The following is a 19,591-nucleotide window of genomic DNA, read 5'->3' on the forward strand; positions in this document are numbered from 1 at the left end:
AACAACGGGCTGCATGTTCTTCGTCAGATTGTTGTTATTGGACAGGTCAAGTTCTTTTAAAAGTGCAACATAAGCTCTAGCTCGGTCTGTAGAGTTGCATGCGTTATTAGCAGACACCCAACCTGCAGAAATTACACTTTACATTATAAAAGACAGATCAATATGTCCTTAAACCAACACTAAGGAAATAAATCAACAAAACCTTTCTGTCTGGTAATAAAACTTACCTGGTACCGCTTTCGGGCATAACACAGAAGTTAATCACAACACATGATGAACTCCTCTTAACCAACCTAGAGCTTGATTTCACCTTGTTTCCCTGCGACTTTGCTTCTTTATCTGTTGCCATATCTACTAATATACCGACCTCCAAGTGTGCTCATATGGTAACTTGTTACTTTATAGGTTTCTGTCCAGTATTTATAGCCCTGTTTGCGTCTCGATGGTTTGTCAGTCAATGAAGTTGTAACAACCGTCTTGATCTGTGCCGTGGATGTCGTGATGTGATGATTGATTCCTGTTCCGTTCATCTCAGTTGGCTGCAGTTACCGTGTGTTCACTCACTTTGTGGATTTTACTGATAGTTCTTAGCTGCACATGTATTTGCCCTTTCCTTGCCTGCATGTCTGCCCCATTGTGACAACTCCACATAATAATAAAATAATCTAACTTGTGATTTTTATGTTTGTTTCTAGTAATGCCAGAAAATTCTTAAATGAAGATACATTTGCTTAAGAAGCAAAGTGACTTCAGATGTTAAGTCTAGTTTTCATACAATAACGAAATGATCAGAATGTATTGTCCACACCATGGTGCTTTGAGATGAGTGACACTAGGTTTCAGATTAGAAACCTTTTTTTAAATATCGTGCATTAGTTGTAAGAAAGCGTTTGGTTTAATAAATAATGTCAGGTTTCAATGTTACAATAACCTTGCTATCATTGTCTTTAAGATAGACTGAAAAAAGTGAGACTTTGGGATCAAGTGATTGGTGTCTGTAATCATTGCGTGGTTATTTAAATAATTACTCAGGAGTGTGTTATTATGTGAATAATATGTGATCCTAAATTGTAAGATTTAAACAGTGGTACCATTGGCGTAAATCTCAGTTAACAGTAGGGGGAACTTCATATACAATTTCTCAAGAGCAATCTTTGAAGGGGACACAAATAATACAGTCAAAATTGTACTAAGTTCGACACAAACCGACAATATGCATTAGGTTCATAGGTTTATCATGCAGACTTGCAGTCATATAATAACTGAACTGTCACATACTGTAATACAAGTCAACAAAAAGCTTTTTTCCAGTTTTCTATTTTTTGTCTCTGTTGTGAAGACAGTAAACAAATATAAAAACACACTTCCCATGATACAGCATGTTAACAATGAGTCACTTTTTATCCTGATTTATACTGCAACATCGTCCGACAAGATGACAGATGCTTGTTGTACTTGTTGATGAATTGCCAGTAAACTGAATGTTTAGTTTATCCGCCGCGCACATACTGCACACAATAGATGCTGAGAAAACAACCTTCTCCATCTGAATGAAAGCTGTGCAAAACAAGTTTTGTGGACTTTAGATATAGTGCCAACGTCACAAAACTGTAACCGGTATGTTCGCGGCTGTGTGTGACACGGGACCTGAATGACAGGATCGGTGGATAATTGTGGCAGTTAATGTTCACATCAGGGATCAAGAGACCAACTAAAGCAAACACTGATCACAATAATGATAGTTTGTTAAATTGTATACATTTTGCCATAAATATAATTTGAGAAAAACTAATAAAATTGATCTACAAAGTTGAAGTATTTTTTTTAAGTTGTCCAAAGGCAAAGTTATTTTGTTAAGTTGATCCAAAGTCTCACTTTTTTCAGTGTATTATGCAATGCTTAAAATACATTATAACTATGGTATGGTAACTGTGTGGAGTTCATTGTGTGCCATAAATCATTATAGTCTTAAAAGTTTTAACAACACATAACAAGTATTATTAATGAAACAATATAACATGTTTAATAAAGCGTTATGCCTCCAATCATTATATTGCATTGAAAATGGCCTAATAATGGAGTATACATTTAATCATTTAACAGACGCTATCATCTAAAGCGTTGCTAAATGACTTATAAATACAGGCTTCATTTGAAGTGCTACTGATTCTTTACATCACTCAACAACACAAACCGCAACAAAATAAATTACTCTAAGATTTCTTTTTTTGTCTACATTAAATGTAATGTGTTTTATAGAACTCAACTGTAAAAAAGACAGAACATTTTAAAAGACACTTACAGACTGATGCAAAAGTCAAAATGAGGCGGTGCAGGTACATGGCCGGTAGTTCTGCGGAAACTGCTCCAGGATGAAGATTGAGTCTGAAAAACCTTATTTGCTTATATTTATACTTTTTTTGGGAAACACGCTCCACCTGCTGCTATTGTTCTAATACAATACAGAAAACTGTCTGCGTGCTTATGAATGAGTTATGTTATCCTCATACAGAACTTCTCATTGTCAAGAGACAAAATTAACTTCCAACGCCCAAAGCATGTAAATGATCTGCCCAAATATAAGTCAGTAATAATGGTATAGACCTTGGAATTATTGTGATTAAAATTCAATGGTGTCAGGCATTAAGTGAAATTATTTAGCAGATCAAGATATCTGACTTTTACAAAAAAAAATCATTTATTGAATAACTACTGTATATACTGTATCAAGAGAAAATTCTGCCACCTTCGTGTGATTTGTTTGGCTCACTTTCAGCTCTCCTTCTAAATCAGAATAAATTTCATTGTTCTGGGACACTTTTGACTACTATACTACCTACCTACTATGGTAGTCAATGGGGTCCAAGAATTGTTTCTTTACAAGGATTCGTCCTTATATCTTTCTCTGTGTTCATCAGAACAAAGTCATTCAAGACAAAATCATTTTTGGGTGAACTGTTCCTTTAGGTTTGTTGGATATCAACACCCGGGGCAACACAAGGATTAAACTGATGAACATCAAAACATGAATGTTCAAATATCAGTTTTCATTTGTGTAAATATATGTGTTATGTATAATCCTTTCAGGAACAATTATGTCAATTGTAATGCAAGATTATTTTTCTCAGGAACAGAAATGGCATTGCAGAGAATTTCATTTCATGGTGGGTGTATAGCACAAACACTCCAGGGAAAATGACATCCACCTGCAAACAATATAGAAAATTCTTAATCCTGTGCAGGTATATGTGTGTGTCATTTTTGGAGAGGATTAAAAAGAGATAATTCTATCACTGTCATCTTGCTGTTGCTGATTTTTCTTTCGATATCACCCTCATTTACAGAGATATGCAAGCAGTCTATGTATATACCTGATGACAGTCAGGAGAGAGAGAGTTTGGCTGCGTACGAGACGGTGTCGTGAGGACAGATACCAGAAGCCACGAAAGAAATACTTATGTGCCAGGAGGCCATAATTAAATATTATTTACTTTTACTTTATGTTTTGTACTTTAACTAATAAAAGAATCTTACTAATAAAAGTAATCTTACCTGGGTGTTTATTAGCTGTCTGTTACCACAACACTATAAAAGGACTCCAGGATGCTTCATGAAGTAATGCAAAATAAAAAAACAAAGATATGTTCCAGACTAAGTGCAGCTGAAAAAGATAAACAATTATTTTGATGAATTACGAAGCAAGGATCAAGTGATGAAGCCCACAGTTTCAAAGTTGTCATGACTCTGGGTTTTGTGTGTCCGTTTTTGTACTTGTGTGGCATTGTTTTGTGTTTGTGTCGAACACGTGGGGAGTTGTCTGACAGCTTGCCGCGTGTTCGGTATCCGCGTCACTAGCCCCGCCCTCGTGTCTCCCTCACTGGGTTTCCCTCACTCATCTCTGATCACCCTGACACCTGTAGCGAGTTTCGCCAGCGCTTCACGCCCGTGGGTTGCGCTGCGCAGCTGCTGCTCATTTCTATTATGATAGGTTTCCCTATTTATTCCCTCGTGTCTTGCTGTTCTTTGTCAGTCCGTTGAATGTGTTTGCTCACAGTCCTAGAAGCTGACTCCTTGTCTTGTCTAGTCCTGTCGTCTTCCCTAGCATATTGCTCTGCTCTATACTCTAGTTATTCTTTTCCTAAGTCTAGTTTGTTCAATTATCTAGATTCTTGTCCTGTTATTTTTTTGGTTGAACTTATCTACCTATAGTTTCCCGCCGGCGCTCCAGTTTTCCCCGTGACGCCTCCTCCAAGGAGTTCCGCCATCTGTCCACGGGATCCACTCAAGCCACTCCAGCTAAAGACTTCTCTGTGCTACCTTGCCTATCGTGGAACCTGCTTTGAGCGCTTCGTCACAGCCGCCGTCTAGATCCCGGGTCCTCTGGGTGTGATACTCTCCTTGGCTGCTGACGCAGTTGCTTGGCGGTCTCTCCGATCCAGTCGAGCCCAGCCAGCTAAAGACTCTGTGTGTTACCCTGCCTATTGTGAGACCCGCCTTGAGCGCCTCATCACAGCCGTCGTCTAGATCCCGGGTCTCTGGGTGTGACACTCTCCTAGGCTGCTGACGCGGTCGCTTGGCGGTCTCTTCTATTGGGCTCTAGTTTGTGCCCTGTTTAATAAACGCTTGTATCCTCACCGCATTTGGGTCTCACCTCGTTCTTTGATCATGACAGAACGGACTGACCAAACTCGAGTCCCAGCGGAAGAGGATTCCGTCCGGAAGGCCATCCGGCAGCAGGGGGTCTTATTAGGACAACAAGCTACACGCCTAACTGCCACTACCCAGGGGATGGAATTCTTGTCTGGTCAGATGACGGAGTTACGCACCGCCCTGCACGAGATCCAGGGGACCATCGCCAGCGGTCAAGTGTCAACCACCCCTTCTCTCCCCAGAGCCTCGGTATCAGAGCCACATACCCATCTACCCCCCCCTTATGATGGGACACCGAACGCCTGCCGTCCTTTCCTGGCCCAGTGCGGACTCGTATTCACCATGCAGAACCGCCGCTATGCCCAGGAGGACACCAAGATCGCGTTCGTGTTGAATCTCCTCACCGGACAGGCCCGCGACTGGGGAATTGCCGTCTGGGAGGCTGGCGCTCCTTGCTGCTCATCCTTTGAGGCCTTTAAGACTGAAATGACCCATCTCTTCGACCGATCTGCCCAAGGGGATGAGGCGGCTTCCCAACTCTCTCGTCTTACCCAGGGGAGATCGTCGATCACCAACTATTCGATCCGGTTCCAGACCTTGGCGGCAGCCTGTGGCTGGAATGCTCCTGCCCTGCGGGCTCGATTCATGGAGGGACTCCATTCCTCGATCGCAGACGAGATCGCCACTCTTGACCTTCCTGAGGATTTGGAGGATCTTACCAACCTGTGCCTTCGAGTGGAGAATCGACTCAAGCGCCGTCGTCACCCTCTTGGTGACTCCGTGACACCCCATTGCCACAGACTGCATCGACTTCCTCCAAGGAACCCGAACCCATGCAGCTTGGGCGAACCCGCCTCACTCCTGAGCAGAGGGAGCACCGAATCATGCGTGGGTTATGCCTATACTGCGGAGGTCCAGGACATCAAGCCATCCAGTGCCCGGTAAAAGCAGGCGCCCACCCATAGTTCGGGGAATCCGTGTGGGCGCCATCCCTACTTCCTCCCCGACCTCACGCACCGTCTTGGACTTTCGCCTCTCTTTTGGGGGTCAGGACCACAACGGACAGGCCCTCCTGGATTCAGGAGCCAAGGGCAACTTCCTGGATGCCTCCACAGCTCGTCGATGGGGGATCCCTCTTCTGTCATTGCCCCAACCCATCCCGGTCTGGACGCTGGCGGGCCCATCCTTTGCCACTATCACTCACGTCACTCCCCACGTAAGACTCTTCCTTTCTGGTAACCACTGTGAGATGATTGAGCTGTACATTCTTGAGTCCCCCAAGACACCAATCATTTTGGGGCACCCATGGCTGTCACAGCACAATCCTCACGTGGATTGGGCTAACAGTTCTATCCTGGCCTGGAGCCCATTTTGCCATGCATCATGTCTTGGTCCTGCCCTGTCTCCTGTCTCTGTCTCCCCTGTCTTGCAGGTTCAGATGTCCGACATTTCCGGTGTCCCGGAGGGATACCACGATCTGCGCTCGGTCTTCAGCAAGGCGTGCGCCTCCTCTCTGCCTCCGCATCGCCCCTACGACTGCGCCATTGACCTCCTACCAGGCACTTCTCCGCCTAAGGGTTGACTCTATTCCCTTTCCGCTCCCGAGAGAGAGGCCATGGATAAGTATGTTCGTGAATCACTTCAGTCTGGGCTCATCCGTCACTCCTCCTCGCCGGCCGGGGCAGGCTTCTTCTTTGTCAAGAAGGATGGCTCCCTGCGTCCCTGTATCGACTATCGAGGGTTGAATGAGATTACGGTTAGAAACAAATACCCCTTACCACTCATGTCAACTGCTTTTGAATTGTTGCAGGGAGCCAAGGTCTTTACTAAACTAGACCTCCGCAATGCTTACCACCTCGTCCGCATTCGTGAGGGGGACGAGTGGAAGACGGCCTTCAATACACCATCGGGACATTACGAGTATTTGGTTCTTCCTTTTGGCCTGACCAATGCTCCGGCCGTTTTCCAGGGCCTAGTCAACGACGTGTTGGGTGACATGATCAATCGTTTTGTTTTTGTGTACTTGGATGACATTTTGATCTTCTCCCCCTCTCTCCAGGTACACACCCAGCACGTTCGTCAGGTCCTCCAGCGTCTTCTCGAAAACCAACTTTTCGTCAAGGCGGAGAAGTGCGATTTCCACGCCGATTCGGTTTCGTTCCTTGGTTACATAATCTCTCCTAGAGGCATTGAGCCTGACGAAGGGGTCCCAAGGGGATGCCCGCCTGGTCGTCTGTTCGTCCCGGCTGCGCTGCGCCCTGAAGTTCTTCAGTGGAGTCATTCCTCCAGGTTCGTCAACCATCCAGGCAATCGGGGTACCCTGGCTACGGTGCGTCAGAGGTATTGGTGGCCGTCACTGGCCAAAGACGTTGGGCAGTTCGTGTTGGCGTGCTCAGTCTGTGCTCAGAACAAGCCTTCTCATCGTCCTCCTGCTGGTCTGCTTCGCCCCCTGCCCATTCCCTCCCGCCCCTGGTCCCACATCGCCTTGGACTTTGTGACCGGCCTTCCTCCCTCTGGTGGTAACACCGTTGTGTTGACAGTGGTGGATCGCTTCTCCAAAGCAGTCCATTTCATTCCTCTGCCCAAGCTTCCCTCCGCCCGGGAGACCGCTCAACTGATGGTGGATCACGTCTTCCGTCTCCATGGGTTACCAGTGGACGTGGTATCCGACAGGGGTCCTCAATTTACTTCCCGATTCTGGAAAGAATTCTGCAAGCAAATTGGTGCCACTGCTAGCCTCTCTTCCAGATTTCATCCACAGACCAATGGACAATGTGAGCGCGCCAACCAGGATCTCGGTCGGAGACTCCGCTGCCTGACCTCGCACTGCCCTGGTTCCTGGAGTCAACAGCTGTCCTGGATTGAGTATGCCCACAACTCTCAGCCCGTGTCCTCTTCAGGTATGTCGCCCTTTGAGTGCTCTCTGGGTTACCAACCCCCTCTGTTTTCTTGCCAGGAACTCGACTCCTCGGTCCCTTCGGCCCTGGCTTTCGTCCAACGTTGCCAACGCACATGGAGGAAAGCTAGGAGGATTCTGGCCCAATCCGCTAGTCGTAACAAGACTGCAGCTGATCGGCACCGGACTTCCCATCCTACCTATGTGTGTGGTCAGCGAGTGTGGCTCTCCTCCATGGACTTGCCTCTCCGGGTGCCTTCTCGCAAGCTGGCTCCCAAGTTCATCGGCCCATTTCGGATCACCAAGGTGGTCAATCCGGTGGCCGTCCGGCTCAAACTCCCTCCTAATTTTAGTCGAGTTCACCCTGTTTTTCCATGTCTCCAGGGTGAAACCTGTCTTCACGTCCCGCCTGAACCCCTCTGGTTCCCGCTCACCACCCCCTCCCCCTCGCCTGGTGGACGGGTCCCCGACCTACACGGTCAGGAAGCTGCTCGACGTGCGCCGTCGCGGCAGGGGCTACCAATACTTAGTGGACTGGAAAGGCTATGGCGCAGAGGAGAGGTGTTGGGTGCCGTCTCGCGACATCCTGGACCGTGCGCTGATCGTGGACTTCCACCGGCGACGAGGTGAGCCCCCTCCCTAGGCGCCCGGTGGCGCCACTGGGGGGGGGGTACTGTCATGACTCTGGGTTTTGTGTTTCCGTTTTTGTACTTGTGTGGCATTGTTTTGTGTTTGTGTCGAACACGTGGGGAGTTGTCTGACAGCTTGCCGCGTGTTCGGTATCTGCGTCACTAGCCCCGCCCTCGTGTCTCCCTCACTGGGTTTCCCTCACTCATCTCTGATCACCCTGACACCTGTAGCGAGTTTCGCCAGCGCTTCACGCCCGCGGGTTGCGCTGCGCAGCTGCTGCTCATTTCTATTATGATAGGTTTCCCTATTTATTCCCTCGTGTCTTGCTGTTCTTTGTCAGTCCGTTGAATGTGTTTGCTCACAGTCCTAGAAGCTGACTCCTTGTCCTGTCGTCTTCCCTAGCCTATTGCGCTGCTCTATACTCTAGTTATTCTTTTCCTAAGTCTAGTTTGTTCAATTATCTAGATTCTTGTCCTGTTATTTTTTTTGGTTGAACTTATCTACCTATAGTTTCCCGCCGGCGCTCCAGTTTTCCCCGTGACGCCTCCTCCAAGGAGTTCCGCCATCTGTCCACGGGATCCACTCAAGCCACTCCAGCTAAAGACTTCTCTGTGCTACCTTGCCTATCGTGGAACCTGCTTTGAGCGCTTCGTCACAGCCGCCGTCTAGATCCCGGGTCCTCTGGGTGTGATACTCTCCTTGGCTGCTGACGCAGTTGCTTGGCGGTCTCTCCGATCCAGTCGAGCCCAGCCAGCTAAAGACTCTGTGTGTTACCCTGCCTATTGTGAGACCCGCCTTGAGCGCCTCATCACAGCCGTCGTCTAGATCCCGGGTCTCTGGGTGTGACACTCTCCTAGGCTGCTGACGCGGTCGCTTGGCGGTCTCTTCTATTGGGCTCTAGTTTGTGCCCTGTTTAATAAACGCTTGTATCCTCACCGCATTTGGGTCTCACCTCGTTCTTTGATCATGACAAAAGTATTATGTTTGTTTAATATCAAACACAAATTCTAATGTTTATGAGCATTGAGAATGTCCTTTTTCCTGTGTGATTATAATCTCAAAAATACACGCACATATGGCAAAATTGACAAGAATGAAATGCGCAAAAAAAACAATTCAGCAGTAGTTCATTGAGTATGTCAACAAATGCAGAATAGCTGATATACTTATCATAATATGTCACGCATAACGTCCATTGATCTCTATTTGACTTATAAAGAGCCATTGTTTGAGCAAACTATGACAAAGGCTTGCTTTGCAAACAGTTGACTTTGCTGTACACTTTTGCTTCATTAAACTGTGCATTTTATACAAAAAAATTAAGTCATTTTACTTTACAATTTTAAATTTAGTCAAGTGGTTGAGTTGATGTAACTAAAAACTTGTTAAAATGCTTAACTTCGTTTGATGAGTTGATGTAAAGAGATTATAAAATAGTTTGTTGAAATGGCTAATTTATTAAGGAATGGCAATGATTACCTCAGTACAGCACAGCACACACTTTCTTCTAGCTTGTTAAAACACATTCCTGTAGATGTAATGTTAAAGCTTTCCAAATAAAAAGATTTTTGAATATATCTGTGTTATTCGTCCTCTTATGTCAGAGTAGTTTGCTTTACCATTTTTTCTACATCAAGAAATTGATGTAAATCGGATTCCCAAATGATTTATACACAACAACTCAAAACATTTAAAGGTGCAGTTTGTAAAATTGATCAAAACAACAACAATGCCGTAGCTTGATGATGCTGTGAAGGAGCGTTGAATGATGGGATCTGTTGTCTTCAAGCCCACCGCTGATGGACATCAATCAGACGAGAAATCATGTTAGTGGATGAGGTAAAGTTTCATAAATGTATTGACCACTAATTGTGGTCCATAAATAAGAGACTGCTCGAAACAAGTTAGTGGATTGCTAGGCCAGACACTATACATTTAGACCGGGCCAGATGACGTCGGGCAACCCACTGAAAAAACAAGACAGGCAGAACAGAAATAGCAATGGAGCCTTCACAAGACGTAGGACAAAACTAGAATGCTACTGGCCCAAACGTTGAAATGACGAATTGACGACGTGACTACGTGACGACGTGAAGACGTGAAGACGTGAAGACGTGACGACGTGAAGACGTGAAGACGTGAAGACGTGACGACGTGACAAGACAGGTAGACAGGCTACAAGAGCGTTACTATTAACGTATGCAACTAAACAGTCCCGCACTAAACTGAGGGAAACACGGGTAATAAATAACAGGCTAACGAGGGGACAGACAAGGAACAGGTAACAGGGATTATTACGGGATGCTAAGACTAATGACAGGAGAGCATGGCCAGCTGTCAAAACAAACCCTGAATCAAAACAAAACACACAGACACACGAACACACAGACAACAGGACCGGGCTGATCAGACAGAAGTCATGACATATAGGGCCGCATCTGGTGTGAACAATTATTATTATTTTTTTTTAAATTTCTATTGTCTCGTCGTGTCGCATCGCGTCCGGTGTACACAGTGTGTATCCTATAGGCTGCTGCAGAGTGCATCAATGTATTCTTACGGACCAAATTCATCCACTGATAGACTCATTTTTTTTCCAGTATACTGGAATTTAGTGCATTTGCATTTATGACTAAAGTGATTTGTAGATCTCTTCATCAAAATCGAAGCAGTTTTGCCGGTTAGCATTCAAAGGTTGAATAATCCTGAAGGGGTTTGATAGACACACTTCTGAGCCTCACTTCTGGATCTTAAAAAAGACCATTGTGAGGAGAGATTTCTTCTGCAATTCATTTTGTATTGAATTTTTGTTTTAGATTGGGTGAGAAGGCCTTTCCATCTACAGTCTGGAAATAATTAGATTATATTAATCAGGTAGTATGTGACCCTTACGAAAATGACACAGTCAAATCTCCATCTTTTGAACAATATCCATTTTTTGATATGATGTCATGTTTGGTGTCCTGGTTTGGGAGGCTGAGAAAGTGTTTTCAGATATATGCTTCATTTGCCAGCTTGTCAATCAATTCAGTGTGTCTTGTTGATAGTGACTGATGCTCAGTGTCTTGTGTTTTAGTGCTTGTTGTAGAGCAGAGAAATGATTTGCTATGTTTAATATGAAAATCTACACCAGCGAGAAAGCTGAATTTCATGGTATGGTTAATAACTATTAGGGTTACTATAAAATCCACAAAATTAACTTGTAGTTTTACAAAAGTATAGTTTTCTTTTGCAGGACCTAAACAACTTTTTTAAACGTGACATGGTGATAATCTATATGACATATAAAAAAAGAACTGATAAAAATCTTATTTGATAAACAATTAAAAACAGATGAATAACGCTCGGTTCTTTAATATATGAAACTGGTGAACATGTTGGTCTAACCCTTTTTTCAATGTAAAGCAAATGTTTAAAAATATTATGCAGACTATATTTATGTAGTTGCAAATTGTTATAATACGACACACAGTAAATAGATAGCAAATTTTGGGCCTACATATAGATATATATTTAAATCGAAACTATTGTTTAATTCAACCACAACAAACAGAAGAGGAAGGAATATAATTCCGCATTGTCAAATACAATAAACAATAAACAAAACATGTTTCAAATTAAGCTTTTCATGCCATTTTACATATAAGAGGCTGTTACTTTAACCATTTCGAACCAATTACAGAAAGAAACACAATAATGGTGATTATGTACAAAACAATGAAGGTCACATCAATAATTTTTGCAGCTTTGGTCCACAGCGATGACTTCTTTCCAATGACAAGCATACACATCGGCTCCTCGTTTCCACTGGTTTCTAGAGAGTGATTCAAGTCATTTACATGATCTGTGGGAGGATATACAAACCATGGCTTTAGATGAGAATGTCATTGAAACAAAAAACAAGGGTGCATTTACTTGAATGGGTCTAGTGGGCTTTTGCCCTCAGTAATATGGCTGCGCCGTTGACGTAGCAGCAGTGAAACAGAGTGACCAATGCTGTGTCTAGATGTTTATTATTTTGAAGACACTGATTAGCGTGTTTAGTTGTTTTTGATTAGGATTGGAGCTAAAATCTGCCGGCCAGCGGCACTCCAGGACCGACGTAGCCTATACCTGCACTGAGGGAGGGGGTTTCTTTAAGAACGTTGCAACGAACATCTTAATAGTCAGTCTTACAAAAGCGTTTATACTTTTCCGCAATAGTTTCTGTCAAAACACGGCAATAGAAAAGTGTGTGCCAGAACAAACATATTATTGACTTTATTAGACGACAAATATAACGACACAGCTAGTAAGAGATTTTTAAGGGGTTTCCTTTAAGTAACAGTTCACCAAAAAATTCTGGTGAAATCTGTATCTCTGGTGAAATCTTTTTCCAAATCTGTAAAAAAGATTTTGTTTTGATGGAACACAGAAAAAGATATTTGGAAGAATGCTCGTAACCAAGTCCAAGTTCAGGTCCCAATTGACTACCTTAGTAGGATATTTTTTGTTCTGTTGAACACAGAAGAAAATATAAGAAGATAGACAGCAAACAGTTTTGGGGCACTTTTTACATGCATTGTCATTTTTCCTACAATGGTAGTCAACGATGGATAAGAACTGTTTGGATACAAGCATTCTTTCAAATATCTTTCTCTGTGAAACTGTGAAAGGGGGGTGAATTATCCCTACAAGTGAACCCTAAGGTTCCCGATACAAATAGATCGCTTGACCTCGGTACACCTGGAATAATTGCATGTTTTAAAAAAGCAATTCTGACAATTTTGAATGTTATGTTATACATTAAACAAATGAGTAACATTACTTACTGAAAATGCCTGAATATTGGAAAGTGGATTGTAAATAGAGTTAATCCTGACGCTTTAAATTGAAACACGATACGCGTCAAAATTAAACCCCAACATGTAGTTTCATGATGACGGTATGGGCATAAGCTTACCTGCCAGGCGTTCATTCTGAAAATGCTTATATTTTAATATTTATGGACAAAGAGCCTATTTCTGGCCGTATGGATTGGAGTATAGGTTGCTCTAGATAAGCCACCCAGTTTTAAAATATGGGCAGCATTCTCTTATTTCTTCTTAAGTTAAGATTCATTCTGTACATTATAAACACGTTTTACCATTTTCTTTCTAAGAATTATACACAGACAAGGAAAGATACTTACCATTTGGACCAGTTACAGCATTCTTGGTGTTCTCTGGTGTTACTGATTTGGCCTTTTTTCCTTTAGCTGTCAGAACATTCACAAGTATGGTCTCAAGAATGCTGATGCCAATAAGTGTGAAAACCACACCACAGTAAACCCCTGTAAAAACAGCAAACTATGATTGTAAACACTGACCAATTACATTTCTATGATGCCTTACAGAAGCAAAAGTCAAACGTTACTTGAGAATAATGTTTAATTATAAAATACAACTGATCTTATGCCTAAATATCTGACACTTTTGTCGTAGACCAAAATTGTAATTTAGCAAACATACATGTTTTTCTTCCATTACAAAACATTTTGTTTAATAAAGTAACTCCTTTAAGATTGTTTAAAAAGCATCCCTTGACTCATGACTTACCAATTAATGGAATATCACTTGATGTTGCGGTCAGTCTGTCATTTAGAACTTGCAGCAGTACAGAAATGGACAAGAGTAAAGTCACCTTAAAGCTCAACTTATCTGCTTGAGATGCATTTATGAAGAAGGAGGCCAAATCCAATACCAGGAAACAAAAGACTGGAAAAATTAAGTTGATGACATACACTAAAGGTTTCCTCTTGATGATCATCTGCAATGTAGCAATATGAACCAAATCAATAATAATTTTAAAAGTGACGCGTATATGATATCTGATATACTGTAATTAGTTAAATACCAGCAAATAATACAATGTAACCACAAACACCTCAACCAGACCAGTCTTTTATAAGAAGGAAATATTTTTCTCTTAAAGGAGCAGTAAGTGATTTCTGCTAAACACTGTTGAAAACTGAAATCAACCTAAACCCACAATTGTTTAAATGTTTGCTACAGTCTGTTCCATGTGTGTGTTGAAAAAACTCTTGTATATGCACATAGTCCAGGCAGTGTGAGTAGGACAACAAGTGGATCTGACCGATATGGCTTTATACCATAACACTCTTAAGTAACAGAAATTTACAATGAACAATGTTACAATGAACCTCACCCAACTTTGTAGCGTTTGCACTTCTGTCACTCTTGCTGTAATTGTATTGGAATGGTAGGTTCTAGAAAAAACTTGAAGTCTTTATTGGTAACAGAGATGTCTGTTGTTTGTGCAAAATATGATCAAGCTCAAATACAGATATTTTTGAATGATATTGAGCTAAAAACAAAAATTAAACAAATATACTCTTCCCTGACCTTGGGAAGTAGGGAGCTGTTTGAGACTTACCCCTGGAGTAGCACCAGCCCTGCACATTTTATATTATTGCTTCCCAATTTGCATACTATCCATTCTAAATAGAATTCAAAATTAGAATTTTTACTCGGTTGTGTTCTTTGTTGTGTTAACTCTGCCAAGAATGGTCCCTAGCTCTGCTGAAAAAGGAGGAGGGTTGGGCGCCCCACGACCTCATTCTGGGTGAGGAAGGTACTTCATTACGAAGACTTATGACGCTGGGTGGTGAAAGCCGAAAGGAAGCCTCAGAGCCGACTACCCTTCTGTAAACCAGGAGAACCACCATCAGCACATGGAATGTTAGGACCATGTACCAGTCAGGAAAGACAGCGCAGGTAGCAGCGGAGATGAGGAACGACGACCTGACTGTGTTAGGCATCAGTGAGACACGGTGGACCCAAGGTGGACAACGACGACTGAGGACAGGAGAGCTGTTGCTGTACTCAGGGCATAAAGAAAGGTATGCACCTCACACGCAGGGGTTGGTTTTCTTATTGTCCAAACAGTCGCAGAGGTTGCACGGCCCCAGGGAGGCACACGGCCCCAGGATCATTACAGCATCCTTCTGTACCAAGATGAAGAAGATCAAGATAAACCTCATACAGTGCCACACTCCAACGAACGATAGTGAAGAAAAAGAGAAAGATCAGTTCTATAGGAGACTGCAGAAGATCCTCGAGACTTTTCCAGACAAGGACATCATTATCCTCATAGGAGATGTCAATGATAAGATTGGGTCTGACAACACCGGATACGAACAAGTCATGGGCACTCACGCCCTAGGAGTAATGAATGAAAATGGAGAGAGATTGGCAGACCTATGTGCCCCCAACAACCTGGTCATCGGAGGCAGCATCTTTCCTCACAAACGGATCCACAAGAGCACATCTGTATAAGTAAGAAATTCCGAAGCTCCCTGCAAGATGTTAGAGTGAGAAGAAGTGCTGACGTGGCATCCGACCATCACTTGGTGGTGGCAAGACTGAAGCTGAACCTGAAGAGGAACCAAATAGACGCGTCAGGCAGAAGAACGAAGTACAACGTCAGCCTACTAAAAGACCCCACGACAAAATAACAGTTTAGTTTGGCGCTAAAGAATAGGTTAGAAGCGCTTCAGGAACTATTTGAAGAAGAGGATGACAGTGCACTCACCAGGTGGCAGAAAGTGAAAGAGACACTTAGATCATCATGCCAAGAAGTAGTGGGGCCAAAGAAACACCAACAGAAAGAGTGGATCACAGCAGAGACCTTGGCCAAGATGGATGAGAGAAAGTAGAAAAAGGTAACAGTTAACAACAGCAGAACCAGAGCAGTGAAGGCCAAGGCCCAAGGAGCATACACAGAAGCCAATAGAGAAGTGAAGAGAAACATCAAGAAGGATAAGAGGGCCTGCTTTGAAGGACTGGCAGCTGAAGTGGAGCAGGCAGCATACAGGGGCAATATGAAACAGCTGTACGACACCACCAAGCGACTCTGTGGAAAGTTCAGCAAGCCAGAAAGACCTGTTAAGGACAAGCATGGGAACACCATCAAAAGTCTAGACCAGAAGTTGAACAGATGGGTTGAACACTTTGAGGAAATCCTGAACAGACCAACACTACCATACTCCCCAGTCATTGAACCAGCCAATGTAGATCTAAATATCAACTGTGAGAAGCCCACCAGAGAAGAGATCAGAAAGGCCATCACCCTGATGAAGAACGGGAAGGCCGCTGGACTGGACGACATACCAGCAGAAGCGTTAAAAGCAGACCTGGATGCATTAGTGGAGATCCTGTACCCACTCTTTGTGAGGATCTGGGAGAAAGAAGATATTTCGGCAGACTGGAAGGAAGGTTACCTGATCAAGCTTCCTAAGAAAGGTGACCTCAGCAACTGTAATAATTACAGGAGCATCATACTCCTATCCGTGCCTGGGAAGGTCTTCAACCGGGTCCTCTTGGAGAGAATGAGGGATACTGTTGATTCACCGCTACAAGAAGAGCAGGCTGGCTTTCGGCAAAACAGATCCTGCACGGACCAGATTGCCATGCTCCACATCATAGTCGAGCAGTCCCTGGAATGGAATTCGCCGTTGTATATCAACTTCGTCGACTATGAGCGCTAAAGCCAACCTGATCAAGATGGTCAAGATGGTCAACCCAGCCAAGATGGTCAACCTGATCAAGTACTCCTACGATTGCATCTCCTGTAGAGTTATCCACGGAGGGCAGCTCACAGACAGGTGCGAAAAAAGCTGATTAAGGTTTTTTCAGGATCTCCAATTCCGTATTGGAATTTGGAGATTGGGGCTGTTGCCACCCCCGTGGCAACAGTTGTAGGTTGGCATTATGGCAGGTTGCACAATTTTACCACTAGCTTTCTCAACGACAATGGAAATAATAATCCGGGAATTGCATTGGGTGGTGGAGGAGAGCGTTTTAAAAATGGGTTGCGCCTACCTCCAATTAGGGCATACATTGATGACATGAAAACCATCAAACCAACCAAAGCATGTACAAAGCGGCTGCTGGAAAAACTCCAGGAGAATATTAGTTGGGCACAAATGGAATGAGTTGGGGAAATCCCACAGAATTTCTATTGTCAAGGGCCGGCTTATCAACGACAGGTTCTGTATGAAGGGTGAGCCCATACCAACGGTCAAGGAAAAGCCAATCAAAAGCATTTGATGGTGGTACACCGCAGACCTTAAAGATGCTGAACAGGTGGAACAACTCAGGGAGGAGACAGCCAGTGGACTCAAGAAAATGAATAATACAGCTCTTCATGGGCGCATGGAACTCTGGTGCTTCCAATTTGGCTTGTTGCCATGCTTGATGTGGCCCATTTCGAAGTATATGCTCACGGTGTCCCATGCCAAGAACCTGGAGAGATTGGTGAGTACACAAGGAAATGGCTTGGGCTACCAAGATGCCTTATTAACATAGGGATGTACGGGAATTGAGCTCTCTCTCTCTTCCCATTTCAAGCCTTGTGGAGGAATATAAATGCACCAAAAGAAGGTTAGAGATGACGGTCAAAGAATCTTGTGATGCCTGTGTAAGATATCGTGCTACAAACGTAGTGACCGGGAGGAAATGGAACTAAACAAAAGCGGTAGCAGATAAGGAGCAGCTCTTAGACATAGGGACATCGTGGGACAAGTTCAACATGGCAGAGGGGGACTTGGTTTGGCATCAATCTGGTCGTGGAAGAGTTTTAGTGTCAAAAGTAAGAAAGTAGATGCGCCAAAGCGGTCTCTCAAGCCCAGCAAGGCCGATAAATGAGGTGGGAAGGCATTGAACTGCGCAGTGAGCTGTGGAGTATGGAAACAAACAGGCTAGTTTTTATCATAAGAGCTAAATATGACGCGCTGCCCTCACCAACAATGCATGTTTGGTGTAGACAGGGTCCATCGTGCCATATATGTTCTGCTTCAGCAAACATTAAACATATTCTTGTGGGTTGTAAGGAGAGCTTGACACAGGGGAGCTACACATGGCGCCACAATCAAGTACTAAAGTGCTTGGCTGTAGCAGTAGAGACCAAGAGAGTGGCAGCAAATGCCATCCCCCAAAAAGACCAGGCTCACTCGCTAAAAAGGCAACCCTTTATTCGGGAGGGGGTTTACAAAGATTCTGGTCTGCTGACTATAGGGATTGGGGAATGCGAGTTGATTATAACCACAGACTTACTTTCTCCTTGGAAATCGCAGCGACCAACCTGCAGTTGGACATGGTTCTGTGGTCGAGCTCCAGTTGGACAGTCCTCATAGTTGAGATGACTGTACCTTGGGAAATGGCCATTAAAGAAGCATTTGAAAGAGGGAGTCTCTGATGCCAACTTGGCGGCGGAAGCTGAAGTTCGGGGCTGGACATCAGAGTGTTACCGGTGGGAGTGGGCTGCAGGGGCTTTGTTCACAATTCTGCTACAAGGCTGCTTAAGGAAGTGGGGATCAGGCGACATGCCCAACGGATGGTAGTCAAAAACTTGACACTGTTGCTAAAAGAAGCAGCCACTGGCTGTGGTTGAAACGAAAAGACACAACATGGGCTGCCAAAGTAACAAAATGGTTTTGTGTGGTGATGTTACGTCTCACGGAACCTGGGGCACTGAGCATGCATTAACGGTGCCAGTGGGGCTAGAACAGACTTAGCCAATAGATATGGTTGTGTTGATTTTGGTAGTGTGTTGTTAAATAATGCTATACGGGACCGGGGACACTGAACATGCATAAACGGTGCCAGTGGGGCTAGAACAGCTTTAGCAAATGGAATGGCGCGTGTGGTTGCATTTATTTTGGTAATGTGTTGTAATGTTAATCCATATGAGACTGAGGACACTGACTATGCATTAACGCTGCCAGTGGGGCTAGAACAGCCTTGGCCAACAGGTTGGCGCAAATGGTTGCGTTGATATCAGTGTTAATTTCGTTAACGAAAACTAAGACGAAAATAATTTGTTAACAATATGTTTTCACTGACGAAAACGAGACGAACACTAAACAAGAATGAATGCATGATAACGAAAACTGTAATAAAAATATAATGACATTTTCGTCAACTAATAAAAATGAGACGAAAATATACTTGTCCCACCTGGCGCACAACAGTTTGCGCGCATGTGCTGCTTCTCTCATATAAGCGGAAGAGTGAAGTCTCTGTTAGAAGGGTAAGCAAGCACAGACATATATTCTGTGTCTCCACGTGTTTTACAAAGCGTCTTATTTTCCTTCACAATCACTGGAAAAACGCTGCAAACTTGAAGCGTGACTACGAGACCCCCTGTTAACTTATCCACTAACACGAGCTGCTGCATAACTTGAAATGCAACAAAGTAAGCCAAAAGAAAACTTTCGCTGTCCTCAACTCATTATAGAAGTGATAAAGTGAGTAACACTGTAAATTCGAGCCAAATATGTAACATGTTTGCATGACTAAAGAAATATAATTCAATTTATGTCTTTTTAAAAACTATTCTCATTAACTACTATCTGCAGCAGTGGTCACCAACCCT

At 43.7% G+C, this 19,591-nt stretch overlaps 1 pseudogene; it reads left to right on the plus strand.

The window, feature by feature from the left end:
* The first annotated feature begins 14,720 nt into the window (after nucleotides 1–14,720).
* Nucleotides 14,721–16,836, plus strand: LOC130417613 (uncharacterized; annotated as a pseudogene).
* Nucleotides 16,837–19,591: the final 2,755 nt, after the last annotated feature.

This window comes from Triplophysa dalaica, chromosome 1, assembly GCF_015846415.1.
Source record: "Triplophysa dalaica isolate WHDGS20190420 chromosome 1, ASM1584641v1, whole genome shotgun sequence".
NCBI classification, from domain to species: domain Eukaryota; kingdom Metazoa; phylum Chordata; class Actinopteri; order Cypriniformes; family Nemacheilidae; genus Triplophysa; species Triplophysa dalaica.